We start from the raw sequence: 13,330 nt of genomic DNA on the forward strand, positions 1-13,330 counted from the left end.
GACTCCAGTAGGACGAAATGGCCGTCCAGTGCCTCCAGGTTTTTCATGGTGGTCTAGCTTCAATTGACTCATGATTTCAACTATATAAAATTTATATAAATCACTGATCAATCCAGACAATGAACACCAACCACTTGTTAACCGATAATCAATATGGTAAACCAGTTCCTATCGTTAAACAACATTCGTGAATTAGCTTATTTCAAAATGACTAATTGAAGCAAAGATGATAGCAAGTAATATTTCCTGAGTAGATCACTAAAACATATCATCTCGCTCTCTGGTTACATTTACTTTTCATATCAATATTGATTAATCAGTATTCTTAATGCTTCGTATTATACCACTCCTTTTCCAACTATATGACTGATGTTTATTCGTGAAGAATACTACTGAAGAATCAAGACTGTATATTTGAAAGTCTGAGCTATAATATAATATAACTTTAAGTAAATGTTCAAACCAACTTTGTTTACAAAATCGTACCTATCTACCTATGTCAGAATTTTCCAATCTAGGTCCTTTTTTAAAAAAAAAACAATGATTTAAAACAGTGAATCGAGGGACACATCGCTTATGTCTTAATAACGAAAACTAATCTAAACAAATCAATTCAATAATAGTATCAACGTTTTTCCATATTTCTAGGTCGATCTTTCTTTACCTTAGAACACAAATGTTAACATTGTAACTTGAATACAGTGAAGATACTACCAGTATTGTAGTTTGACAACTATTAATCAGTCACACCTTCTATAATCGAATCGTGCCCACCCAGTTAAAATCAGAAGTCAGAAGCGAAGAGGTTGGAATATATATTTGACGCGTTATCAATATATCGAGAAGCGATTGATCTAATCTGGCTAATGGTCGTAGGAGATGCTTCCCACGCTGTGCTGTAACGTGATCTGGTGCGGATGCATGACCGAGCGCCTTCAGATAAACAAGTTCACTTAAACTAATGTGGTCAGCATCCAATGTCGAACACTTACAAAGCTATTGATTTTGGGGAATTATTTACAGCTACAACAGTATTGTTCATTTTAAATTTATTTGTAACTGATAGCTTTGAAAATCATGAAGGATATGATAGATCTGATCAGTTTATTCTTTGAATATTTTTATTTCATTAACTCAAATTAGACTATATGAAAGTAGTTGACAAAAAGCTAACCTTTGGCATGGTTTTATGCTTAAGAGCGCTCAAAGGTCTGGTCATTCAATTTTGATATTTCGCTGATATAAAAATTTGACCTTGTAGACTACTAGTAAATTATCTAGATCTCAAGTCATTTTTAAGAAGTATTGTTTTGAACAAGAGGACGAGTGTGGACACTCGAATGTATTTGACACAAAAATTACAGAATATCTCACTAAAATCTGACAACCATACAGTAAACAGTTAATTTGCAAACCATCAAACAATTGTCTCAATCTTGACCATTCCTTCTGTAAATATCACTCCATAGTCTCCGATTATTGCATTTCGTTTCCGTTTTTTTCCTTATCGATCTTCTAGTGAAATACATTCACTGCCCGACCGTCGTCATATACTACTTATGTGAATGTAAGCAACCCACACCACAGTACCACTAGTGCAATAAATTATTACTGGCGTATTATCTGCAAAATGTTCTTATATTATTAAGAGTGAGCTGATTTTCAAGCTTCAGTTTCTTGTGTGGATAGCAACTCAAAGTAATGGAAATAATGTCTTGCCATATTTGACTCCAGTTTTTTGACAGTTATAACCAGCAACATAATAATAAACGAATATATATATATATATATATATATATATATATATCAGATCAGTGATTATGGTCATGAATAAAATGGTTTCTAATTTACTCTTGTAAGAGATGAGTCCTGTTATAGATGATAATAACCAAAAGACAATTAACTAAGAACACAGCTATGAAGAATTAAAACGAAATATGTCTCCCTCTATGAAACGTCATCGATATACAGATTTTAATGGAAGAGTGAAGACTGTTTTTTTTCCAGTGATTGATTAACCTATAGAATCGTTATAAAGAATTTTCTTATTTATATGATGATTCATTGATTGAAACTAACAAACAACTGGAAGTAAGTAGAAGCATATGACTTGGATCAATTTATTATTGTCTCAGAAACCAGTTTCCCTTTTTTAGTTTGATAGATTGTTTTTTCCATGAGAATCCGGTTTCAGTGATTTTTTTTCACTGTAACCGATAAATTTAACTAACAATCTATTCGAACGTATTTGCGATCATCAGAAGTGCTTAAAGTCGACCAACAGTTGGAAGAAAATTGGAATTCTACTCCTAATGAAAACAATATCTGAATACTTCTTTCTGTTCTGTGGAATTGATTAAGATTTTATTTGGTTGATGGTGATGGGCAAGAATCTGTGAATCTAGAGTGGTGTTCACCGGCATAGATCAATAATGAATAATATAGCTTTAGTGGCCCTTCATTTTGACGTCAATTAGATCGGACGATGTTGTCGACGGGCTCACTAATATAGTGACCCCTTATCTGACTCCAATTTGATCGTATGAATGTTATTGAAGTACAAATATCGTCTATCCTCGTATACAATCATCGACTTAATTCGCGTTAGTGAAAAGCGGAATTAAAATAAGTCAAATACGAGAAAGAATTTCGAATGCGTATATTTTGTACAATCATTAATCCAGGCAGACGATCAAAGGAACGAAGCGAAACAAAATGATGCTCGGTGAAGACGGCATGTAAGCTAACTGGATTTAATTAAGCCTTAATTGGTATTTATAGCCAGATAAAAATAAGTTGCAGACATGTGATGAGTAGGATAGGAGGCGTGCACACATATACTGATATAAAAACAACCAAGGTTGATAAGTGGATACTTAATAAGGTCGGAACGTGACTTCAGCAAAATGGATAAATTGGCCTGTCCAGAAAATAGAATAAGTTATGTGGGCTTAACATAGTAACCGACAAAACATATTAGAACTGATGCTTTCTAAAGGACTTGGATTAGTGCTGCTTACTGTTATAGTCAGTGTTATGTTATAAATAAATATGATAGCCCAAGCCTTATATAAACGAATGAACAACATTGTTTGCAGTTAGTTGTACCATGAAAATGTACAATGGATTTGGAGATGAAGGCAAGAAATACCGTCGTCTACTCTTGCACCAATGTAAATCTCAAGCTAAATAGATATCGACCACAAGGTATATTTAACAGATCAGTTACTTATTGTGAATAAAAATGTCTCGAAATCGTTTTTCTTAACATGACGGAGCATGCAAACATATTTTTTATTCATTTTTCGAAATCCATATCATTCTAACAAATGCAATCTATTGTAGTCTACTTTCAGTTTTGTAACATCTAGAATTATCATGGCTTAATATCACAGTGAACTGCTAGATTTAACGCAATTGCTTTCAAATAAGAATTTGACTGTCACATCCATACTTTCACATATCACAGTTTGAACTTGTTTTATACATATCTTCAAACAGAATTCAAAATTTGAACATGATCAGGCAAGTACTTAGTATAGAGTTGCCTTTTTCAGATTATTTACCATTCATTACTTTGATTCTGATTTTTCTCCATGAAAAAGCTCTGGTTAGTTGAACCGGAGTATTTGATTTCAGTCGTCAACATGTTTAAACATATAGTTTTATTTTTATCGATTGCCTTCTATCTCCAAGATTTATCTCCGTCGAAAACGCTATTTTCTGGGTAAGTTTATTGCTTGAGCTCATAACAGTAGCTCTTCTCAATACCATAAACTTTCCTGTTGTAATGCATTATCAGTTTTATTTGTGCGATGTGGCAGCAAATGTCCGATTGAACTGTAGTTATCCAACAACATATTCAATAAATGTTTTAAACAGATGACGTTTACCATCAACATTCAATCGTCAAATTTCTCTCCCATTTCAGCTAGTACAAAAATTGTTTCCATCCATCATATTTGAGATAAATGACTAGCAATATATTCCTTTTATTGAATGAGAGACAAATAAGAATATATATACCAACATCTATTATCTCCGTATGGGATTTCTAGTATTTATCATCAAAATAATTTGTATGCATTTTATAAGAGAACGTGATTAAATCCAGTTAGCATTTATAATTATTTCGTTTTAATTATGTTCGCAGTTAGTTGGGGGATTGTAATAAATTTTAAAAAAAAGAGGTTTTCAGTTTTGGTTTGTAGAGATTATTGAATTTCATTGAAATTGGAATCCTAGTGAGAAGCTGTAATCGGTAGAGTTAAACAATATCAGATTTGTGACAGCAACCCGCCAAAGACAATGAAAGATGGTCCCACAACGTTGTGGATTGGTTGAAGTTACATAGCAACACCGTTGAATGCCGGCTCAATGGTCTAGTTGTTAAGCGTTCACGTGTGAGACCGAAGGTCCTTGGTTCGAATCCCACGCGCGTGGTTGTGAATTCGCACTGCTGAGGATTCCCATACTGGGACGAAATGACTGTTCAGTGCTTTCAGGTTTTCGATGGTGGTCTAACATTGATTGGTCCATGATTTTAGTGAAAATGAGATTTATTTAGTGATCAGAATATAGGGTTTTGATGTCGTTTAGAGATCTAGCATTGATAATAAAGTACTATTCAAAACACTTTTCTATTTAAGCATTTCCAAAAGATAACTTGTTATGCTTTGTATTACGAATTTGAAAACAAAAAACCCTGTTTAAACCATCATTATCAAAGTTGGAGACAGCTAAGATTTGTTGCCATAAAAGTATGCCGTATGGCGACAAATATATAGAGTAATGATAAACATTCCTACACTTGGGCGCCCAAAACGTCATTTCTATTAAAACAGATACAAAAATATAAACTTACTAGTATTTTTTCGAATTCAGTACGATGAGCATTTCTTGTGGTGATAATATTTCCTACTTGACCTATTAAAAATAAAGAAAAAAGTACTTAACATGAAAAGTAGTCCCACTGTGGAGTTAAATAAAGTAACGACTTTGTATGTTTGTAAATTACTAGCTTAAACAGTAAAAAATTTACAACCCAATAAATATAGTAGTTATGGAAAGAGATCAAAAAACAAAAAAACGGACTTTTACCAAGAGACATTTGTTCTGTCCTTAATTAAATTTTTAAACGCAAGTTTCTATCTAAACACGTTTGAGATCCGGAGGTGAAAGACCGTTTTGTAAGTAAGTGTTATAAGAATCAGTGAAAATTTTGTTGTCTATCAGTTACGGTGTCTTCATTTGATGTTTATAATAAATGTCATTGTTTTAGTAGCATGCGACTAAATTATGTGAGTAAATGAGAAACATATCGTTTCAACAAATCTGAAATATCAGAAGGGGGTTTTGTGGAGATTTCAGTAATTTTATATAGTTGAAATCATGAGTCAATTGAAGCTAGACCACCATGGAAAACCTGGAAGCACTGGACGGCCGTTTCGTCCTATTGTGGGACTCCTCAGCAGTGCGCATTCATGATCCCGCCTCGTCAGATTCGAACCCAGGATCTATCAGTCTTGCGCGCGTGCACTTAACCGACAGACCACTGAGCCGGCATCCAACGATGTTAATGTCTAACCTCAACCAATCCACGAAATTGCGCGACCAACTTCCATTGTACTGAGATAGATACCTGGGTTCGAATCTCGCGAGCGCGGGTTCGTGGATGCGCATAATAGGACGAAACGGCCGTCCAGTGCTTCCAGGTTGAGGAGTCCCATAATAGAACGAAACGGCCGTCCAGTGCTTCCAGGTTTTTGATAGTGGTCTAGCTTCAACTGACTCATGATCTTAACTATATAAAATTACTAAAATCTCCACAAAACCCCCTTGTGATAATACATCTTAATGCTGATATTACGAATTGATCTAAGTTAGATACACATCAATAACCAGGAAGTAATGAATATCTGTTTCGCGCCGGTATGTAACTTTTCATCAGTTCCTGTCCATGAAATCACCTCAGGGGATCAAACCAATGATCTTCAGTCTTGCGATCGAACACGCAATGTCTCGACCGCTGAGCCGGAATATAACGGTGTATATGCCTGACTTAGATCAATTCCCGGTGTTGAGCCATCATTTTACATTTTTATCGGTGATTAACTGCTTGTAAACTTCTAGTGAGGATTTGTGACTATCGTGTGTTGAACTCCAGCCCAGTGATCTAAAAGTTAACCACTCACGTACAAGAACGAAGGTTCAAATTTCGATCCATAGTGGTGGTTGTGAATGCGGATTGTTAAGGAGTCTCATGCTAGCACAAAACAGCTGTCCAGTGCTCCCAGATTTTGAGTGGATATCTAATTTAGGTCGGTCCTCGATATCAATAACATTAAAAAGTTTCCACATATCTCTATAGTCATAGGATTTTGACATATAAACAAAAGCTTATTAATACTATGTTACGAAATGCATCATTCAAAAGATACAGGTGTTTATTAACAGTTGTCTACGCAAAATACTTTGTATCCGTCGGCCAGACACTATCAGCAACATTATACTATGGGAGAGAACCAACCAGAATTTAGTGGAGCAAGAAATCATGATGAAGCGCTGGAAGTGGATACGACACACATTGAAGAAATCACTCAACTACATCACAAGACAAGCCCTCACATGGAATCCTGAAGGCCAAAGGAAAAGGGGAAGACCGAAGAACACATTACGCCGAGAAATGGAGACAGACATGAGAAGAATGAACAAAAATTGGATAGAACTAGAAAGGAAGGCCAAGGACAGAGTAGGTTTGAGAATGTTGGTCGGCGGCCTATGCTCCACTGGGAGTAACAGGCGTAAGTAAGTAAGTATTATTACTATGTGGTATTAATAAATGAACAACGAATTCTGATCAGTCATAAAAAGTAATTAACATGAGATAAATTGTTACGTAACATCTTACATTGCATGTGTCCTCTTTAAAACATACAATAATAAAATAATTAAAATATCGACCTTCTAGTTTACACATAAATCATATGAAAACTCTACTCTCTAAAGATCCTAGCTGATTACCTTAGTTGATTTAACAGTGATAATAAGAATTGGACTTAAGGTAATAGTTATCTAACCAGTTATTCAAAGTACCCAAACACTGTTTTTGGACTGACTGTAAGATCAGGAAAGTTAAACTTTACTGAATCTATCTATAAATTAAAGTCAGAAAGTCTACATAATAATGAAAGTACAAACATAAAGATGCATTTAATACTGTTTATCAGTACACACCAATAGAAACAAGTGTTAAGGGCTCATTATTTTAGTAATCCAAATAATGGTTTAAATTATTTTTCTAGTTAGCGTTTTTTTAGCAAGTTAATTTTTTACGGGATGAGGTCACTAACCCCATTCCCAACCCTCCTCCTTTATCCGGGCTTGGGACCGACAGTAGCCCTCGGAGGGTCTACAAACGGAGTTGGTTTAAATTATATTTGGTTTATAATTTTGAATATTGTAAAAGAGAATTTAATCTATTAAGACTTAATCCCATTCGACTAACTTTATAGTGAATATCCCAAAACGAATAACATCACACTAATAAGAAAAACCCCTTCCAGTCCAAAGAATTTCAACTAATTTCGAATATGTAATGAAGTATTTCAAGTAAAAAAGATATGACATTAAATCTTTGGTAAGAATGAACAATTTTCAGATAAAGTGACAAATATGTAAATTTCTTTTCTTAATTAAAACCTGTAATCTCCTTGGAAAACAGTTAGATATTTCAATATGTATGAAGATTATATCTGTCAATGTATCTTTACAAGAAAAATAAATCATCTTAAAGAAAAAAATTACGTGAAGTTCTTTTTAAATCCCTTCCATACTTCAAAAAAAAGAATAGTTTTATCTAACTAACTTGATAATTATATGGGAATACATTTTTATTATTATTATTATTAATAGTAGTAGTAGTAGTAGTAGTAGTAGTAGTAGTAGTAGTAGTAATAGTAGTAGTAGTAGTAGGAGGAGGAGGAGGAGGAGGAGATTAGTAGTAGTGTTAGTAGTAGTAGTAGTAGTAATAATAATAATAATAATAATAGTGATAAAATTACTATCTTGTAATGACTTTAAGTATAAATAAAAAAACATATAATCAGTTGCTGAATATTAAACATGTATTTCTCTCATATGTCTTTTGATATCTTATTACATTGTAAAGTTGTGGAATTTATTTGGAAAATTCATTGTCTATATGTGTCAGTTTCATAATTTGTACACCTTTTTACGTATTGTAAGGTATAGGAATCATTAAAACAATGATAAGAATGGATAGTCTTACAAAAGATGTACTATTAATGAAAAGAAATATAAATAGAAAGTGATAAGTTCACTTAGTATTGTTTATATGAATCTTCTCATTGATGTTTTCGGACTGCAACTGATCAGTCTCTAATTGACATATGTGCATATTGTGCGGATTACCTCGATATTGCCTTATTTCACAAACATTATAAGCAAAGATGGATAGTGGCTAGCAGTGGAATACACGACGCGTGTTTTGTCCTATTTAGGATTCGTCAGCTAGATGTACCTGCATCTCAGAGTTGATGTTCACTCTGGGACTTGAACCCAGTACCATTCGTTTCAAACACCATCGCGTTATCCATTTAGCTATTGAGTCTTGATAGCCACTTGCTTGTGCAATGGGGTGATAAGATTAATCTTTAGAGGATTGAGTAAAATTAATTATAACCTAGAGGGAACTGTCATTCAAGTGAAAGCAGGATTGTTTAGATATTAATAATGAATAATAAATTACCATAATTAGAAAAATGACAATACCTTCTCCTGAGACATTATAAACTTGTATAAGATACATAGTCAATTTTGTATGGTTCTCAACGTATCTCTAATATCAATCAGTTGAGTTAGCTAATTTTATGTACTTATTAAACAATAATGTATAGTGTCGGTTGTTATGTTAAACGCGTATACCTTATTCTAGCTGATGGACAAGCCAATTTACCTATCCATCATGAGTCTCGTTTTGACTTTGTTAGTTATTCACTTATTAATGCCGACTATTTTGTATATGAGCGTAATTGTGTGTGTACACTTTTTATCTTATTCATCACATGTCTGTAACTAATTCTTGTCTGACTATAAATATTGATTAACGCTCGATTAAAGCGAGTTGGCTTATCCTCCATCTCCAACGCGTGTCATTTATGCTTCGCTTGCTGATATCTGCTTATGTGCTTATAACTTTCTGACCTGCGTCATTTGTCAATAAAACCGTAGTTGCCGCTTCTCTTTGCTTTCTGATTTTATGCACCGTTAAGATTAATATTATGACGGTTATCAAGGTGAACGATTAGCGAAGCACGGCACTACAAATGCTTTTAAGTAATATATATACAGTTATAACATACAATAAAGCAAAAAATAAAAAGGTTTATTGACAAATTGAAAATAAAACAACCACATCACTGAAGTTTTTTTACTGTACAGGTGAATGTTTTGATATTGTTAAGTCCTTTAAATTAGATGAACTAACTGTAGAACTTCTATTGTCGTTATCAACAGCATCCTCAGCGCTTGCTTCATGTACAACAAATAGGTCAGTGATATCATATAAAAGTATTAAATTAAGAAATCAAGGTTCTAATCCAAAAAACAATCATCAATTCCTTCAAGATTACAGTTACACCTTGCTGATGAGTTTCAGTTAACATTACTAACGAGAAAACAGTTATACCTGGAATAAATAATCTGCTTAATGTTGACTTATTATTCTGTAATAAAATACATCTTCAAATATTGATTTTCATAATATACTCTAACCTAATCATTTTATTATGGTAATAATAATTTATTTATTTATTTAAACACATACATATTGGTACAAAAGGGCACCAGATACATATGAGCCACACAAAATATTGAGAATAGGAGAAGAAAGGGGGAAGATACGTATACATAAGGAAGAAAAAAGGATGAAAAAGTAAAGAGAAGAGTAATAATGGAGGGAACTGAAATGTACAACCAGAAGGACTCTCTCAATTAAGAAAGTTATAATCACTCTTTATGAAGAAAGTAAAAAAATGTTACAGCAGGATTGCCACTGGCTTCTATTCTGAGCCATATCTGACAACGTCTATAGCCGCTGTGTTGCACCATCTCTCGGACCCCGGCCAGGGAGTCTTGAAGGACCAACAGAAACTAGCACTTTGCAGCTTTGTTTCATACCACGACACCATGTCATACACTGACCGGTAATAATAATAATAATAATAATAATAATAATAATAATAATAGTAATAGTCTCTTTATTCAGTATTACATGTGACGTATAATATGAAATCTTTAGCATTAAAAAACTTATTTCGTATACCTATTCTATATTTACTAAACATCTTTTTTCTTCCATTTAATTGTGTGTAGTTAACTTCTTCTAAACTAAATTTATCATTAGAATTGAATGGAGAGAGAAATTATCCAAGACAAGTGATCAGTTAAACAGAAATTGTAACAAAAGTTATTTCACTACTCAGTATTACATAAGGTAACATAATGAACATTTTCTTTTTTTTCTTTGAAGATATACAATGGATTATGGCAAAAAAAGTACCAAAAAGTAACCATAGCCCTTTTTAATGATAATAATTATTAATAACAGATTATGTGATGCCCATACACATACACACACACACACTCGTGTACATATTTGTTTCTTTGTACCTCACTTGAATCAACTGTAACCAATTCGCCATTAAGTATTGATCTTTGTATCTATCATTAGTAGTATAAGATGTTATTTAAATTTACATGGAATTGTTTTGTTTGAATCTTCCCATTGATGTTTTTAGGACTACAACTGGTCAGTCTCTAATTGGCATATGTGCATACTGTGTGTATTGCCTCGATATAGCCTTAATTCACAAGTATTGTAAGCAAAGATGGATAGTGGCTAGCAGTGGATCATTATGTAAACTACCAAACAACTTTTTGAAATTCTTTTTTTTACAGCTTGGTAACATGTGTTACTCTAGATGTCATATTAATTCTTTACATTTACATATACATACGTGTTTAATATACAAAGTATTGTGAATGGACTATATGGATACATTGATAATTTACTATATACATTTGGATTGAAATTAACATCTTGAATAGATCAGATCTAAAATTCGTTTTGTTATATCATTTCTAATTTGACTTTTTTAAGTCATGGATTAAGCACTTATAATAATAGGGTATTCAGCTTATTTTAAGCTTCACCTTTAAAAACAAATAAATGTTATCGCATAATTATATGGTTTCATTTTTGTTTCAAGAATGTCATATTAAATAAAGGTATGTATTGTCCTATGCAACTAAATTTATTTTGTCTGTTTCTTCTTATTGGTTTTTTTTTCTGAAGGCAAATTATCCGTTTTGATATTTTACTTCCTATGTGAACTTAATGATATAGTGTGCTTTACCCCCAAATGCCCTGGTACGACCGAGAGTTGGGAGAGTCCGCCCTACCTCTCGAAATGCTCTCATATGGCCACGCGTATATAACCTCTGACAGGGAAGTCCTACTCACTGCATTCTCGTAGTAGGAGTGTTGTTTACGAAAAGCGGACGTCCAGCGCTTTAACCGGGTTGGTGGACACGGCGCGTCCAACTAGGGGAGTTGGAAAACCCTGATTCCGAACTAGTGGTGCACAAGGGCTCCAGTATCGTGAGGGAACAAATGGCGTATGAATCAATCGTTGGTCACTGGCTACCATGGGACTGCATCTTCTCATGATGCTCCCCTGCCTTGTAGATCAGACCTTTAGGTTAAATGCACCGGGTATGGGCCCCTAAGAAAACCACCTGCTTCAATTCGGGCACCCGAGGAGTATCACAGCCCTTACACAAATCAAATGAGATTTGTGTGGCGCATATGTATTTGGTGCCCTTTTTTACCAATATTTATGTGTTCAAATAAATAAATAAATAAACCTTTAACTGATCCGTATTTCATTAACAGTAAAAATGAAATTATCATCTATCAACCGATAGTAACATGTCAATATGTTAATGAACTGCTTAAATGTATCTTTCACTTTGTATAAAATATGTACCAGTCAATATTCATAAGTCATATATATGTTCAAACACAATAAATTGTTAACATGTTATTGTTTTTAGCATAAACTAAGGAACATCTAATCATATTTTTTGAATCTAATTCAATGTATAAATAGTATATTTATTAATGATTCATTACCTTGTTGAAGAGGATTTTATAGATAAGAACTTTGATGGAATTTCATTCTCTGAGCTGGATGGTTTGGTTGTGGAGCTTTCATCATTCTTCTGAACGACATCATCAGCACAACCTTTAACCCGAAGTTTGTACTAATGATGTCGTTCAGAAGAATGATTACAGCTCCACGACCAAACCATCCAGCTCAGAGAACAAAACTTCATCAAAATCATCCACCTGAGCTATAAATCTTATTAGCCTAAATAGAAACATTCTGCCAACTACAACGCATTCAATAGAATAAAGTTTATTGAAATAAATCAGAGATAAGAAACTAATTTTTTTGTGCAACAACATTTATAATCTACTGATTTATAATCGTTTTTGATGTATCAAGGAAAACAAGGCTATATTTTTTTCTAGGCGATAAATTTGACTAAACTCAAAGCAGTGAATGAGAGGGAATAACACCATGTTATTTTATATTCTGTATAGAATGATGTTCATTTCATCCTTTGTGAAACTTTTCACATGACTACAATTAGTCTAAAAGTAACGAAAAACTTGTTAGGAATTGGAGAAATGAGAAGCCATTTAGATGTTTAGAATACTTATCAAAAATGGGTTACAGATAAGTCTAGCTTATAAGGGCGAGACTATAATTTATAAACGAACCAGTCAGGTTTGCGATAAATGGTCTTGAATTTTGGTGCGAAACTAATTCATTCACTTGGCTAAATAAAGTTTTGGCATTATAGCTGATGTCAGTCCGAGATGAAAACATTAAATCTAATTCCTAACCCTAACCATCAAACGTAAATATTAATTCTATTAATCACTTACACTTGTTTGTAACCTTCATTTAGCCGTATTATGTAAATGGACATTCTCAAGATCTTTTTAGCGTCACTCAAAGGTCGTCCATAAATTATAGTCTCATCTTTATAATTCCTAAAATAGAACGAATCACTGTCCAAAATATAACCCTTTCTAGTACGAACCTAAACTTTAGCAATATAATTTAACAAATGCGTACTGTTGAGGAGTCCCATACTAGGGCGAAACGGCTGTTCAGTGCTTCTAGGTTTTCCATAGTGGTCTAGTTTAGATCGACTCGTGAATTCAACTGTTAAA

This window comes from Schistosoma mansoni, chromosome 4 (genome assembly GCF_000237925.1).
Source record: "Schistosoma mansoni strain Puerto Rico chromosome 4, complete genome".
In the NCBI taxonomy this organism is placed as follows: Eukaryota; Metazoa; Platyhelminthes; class Trematoda; order Strigeidida; family Schistosomatidae; genus Schistosoma; species Schistosoma mansoni.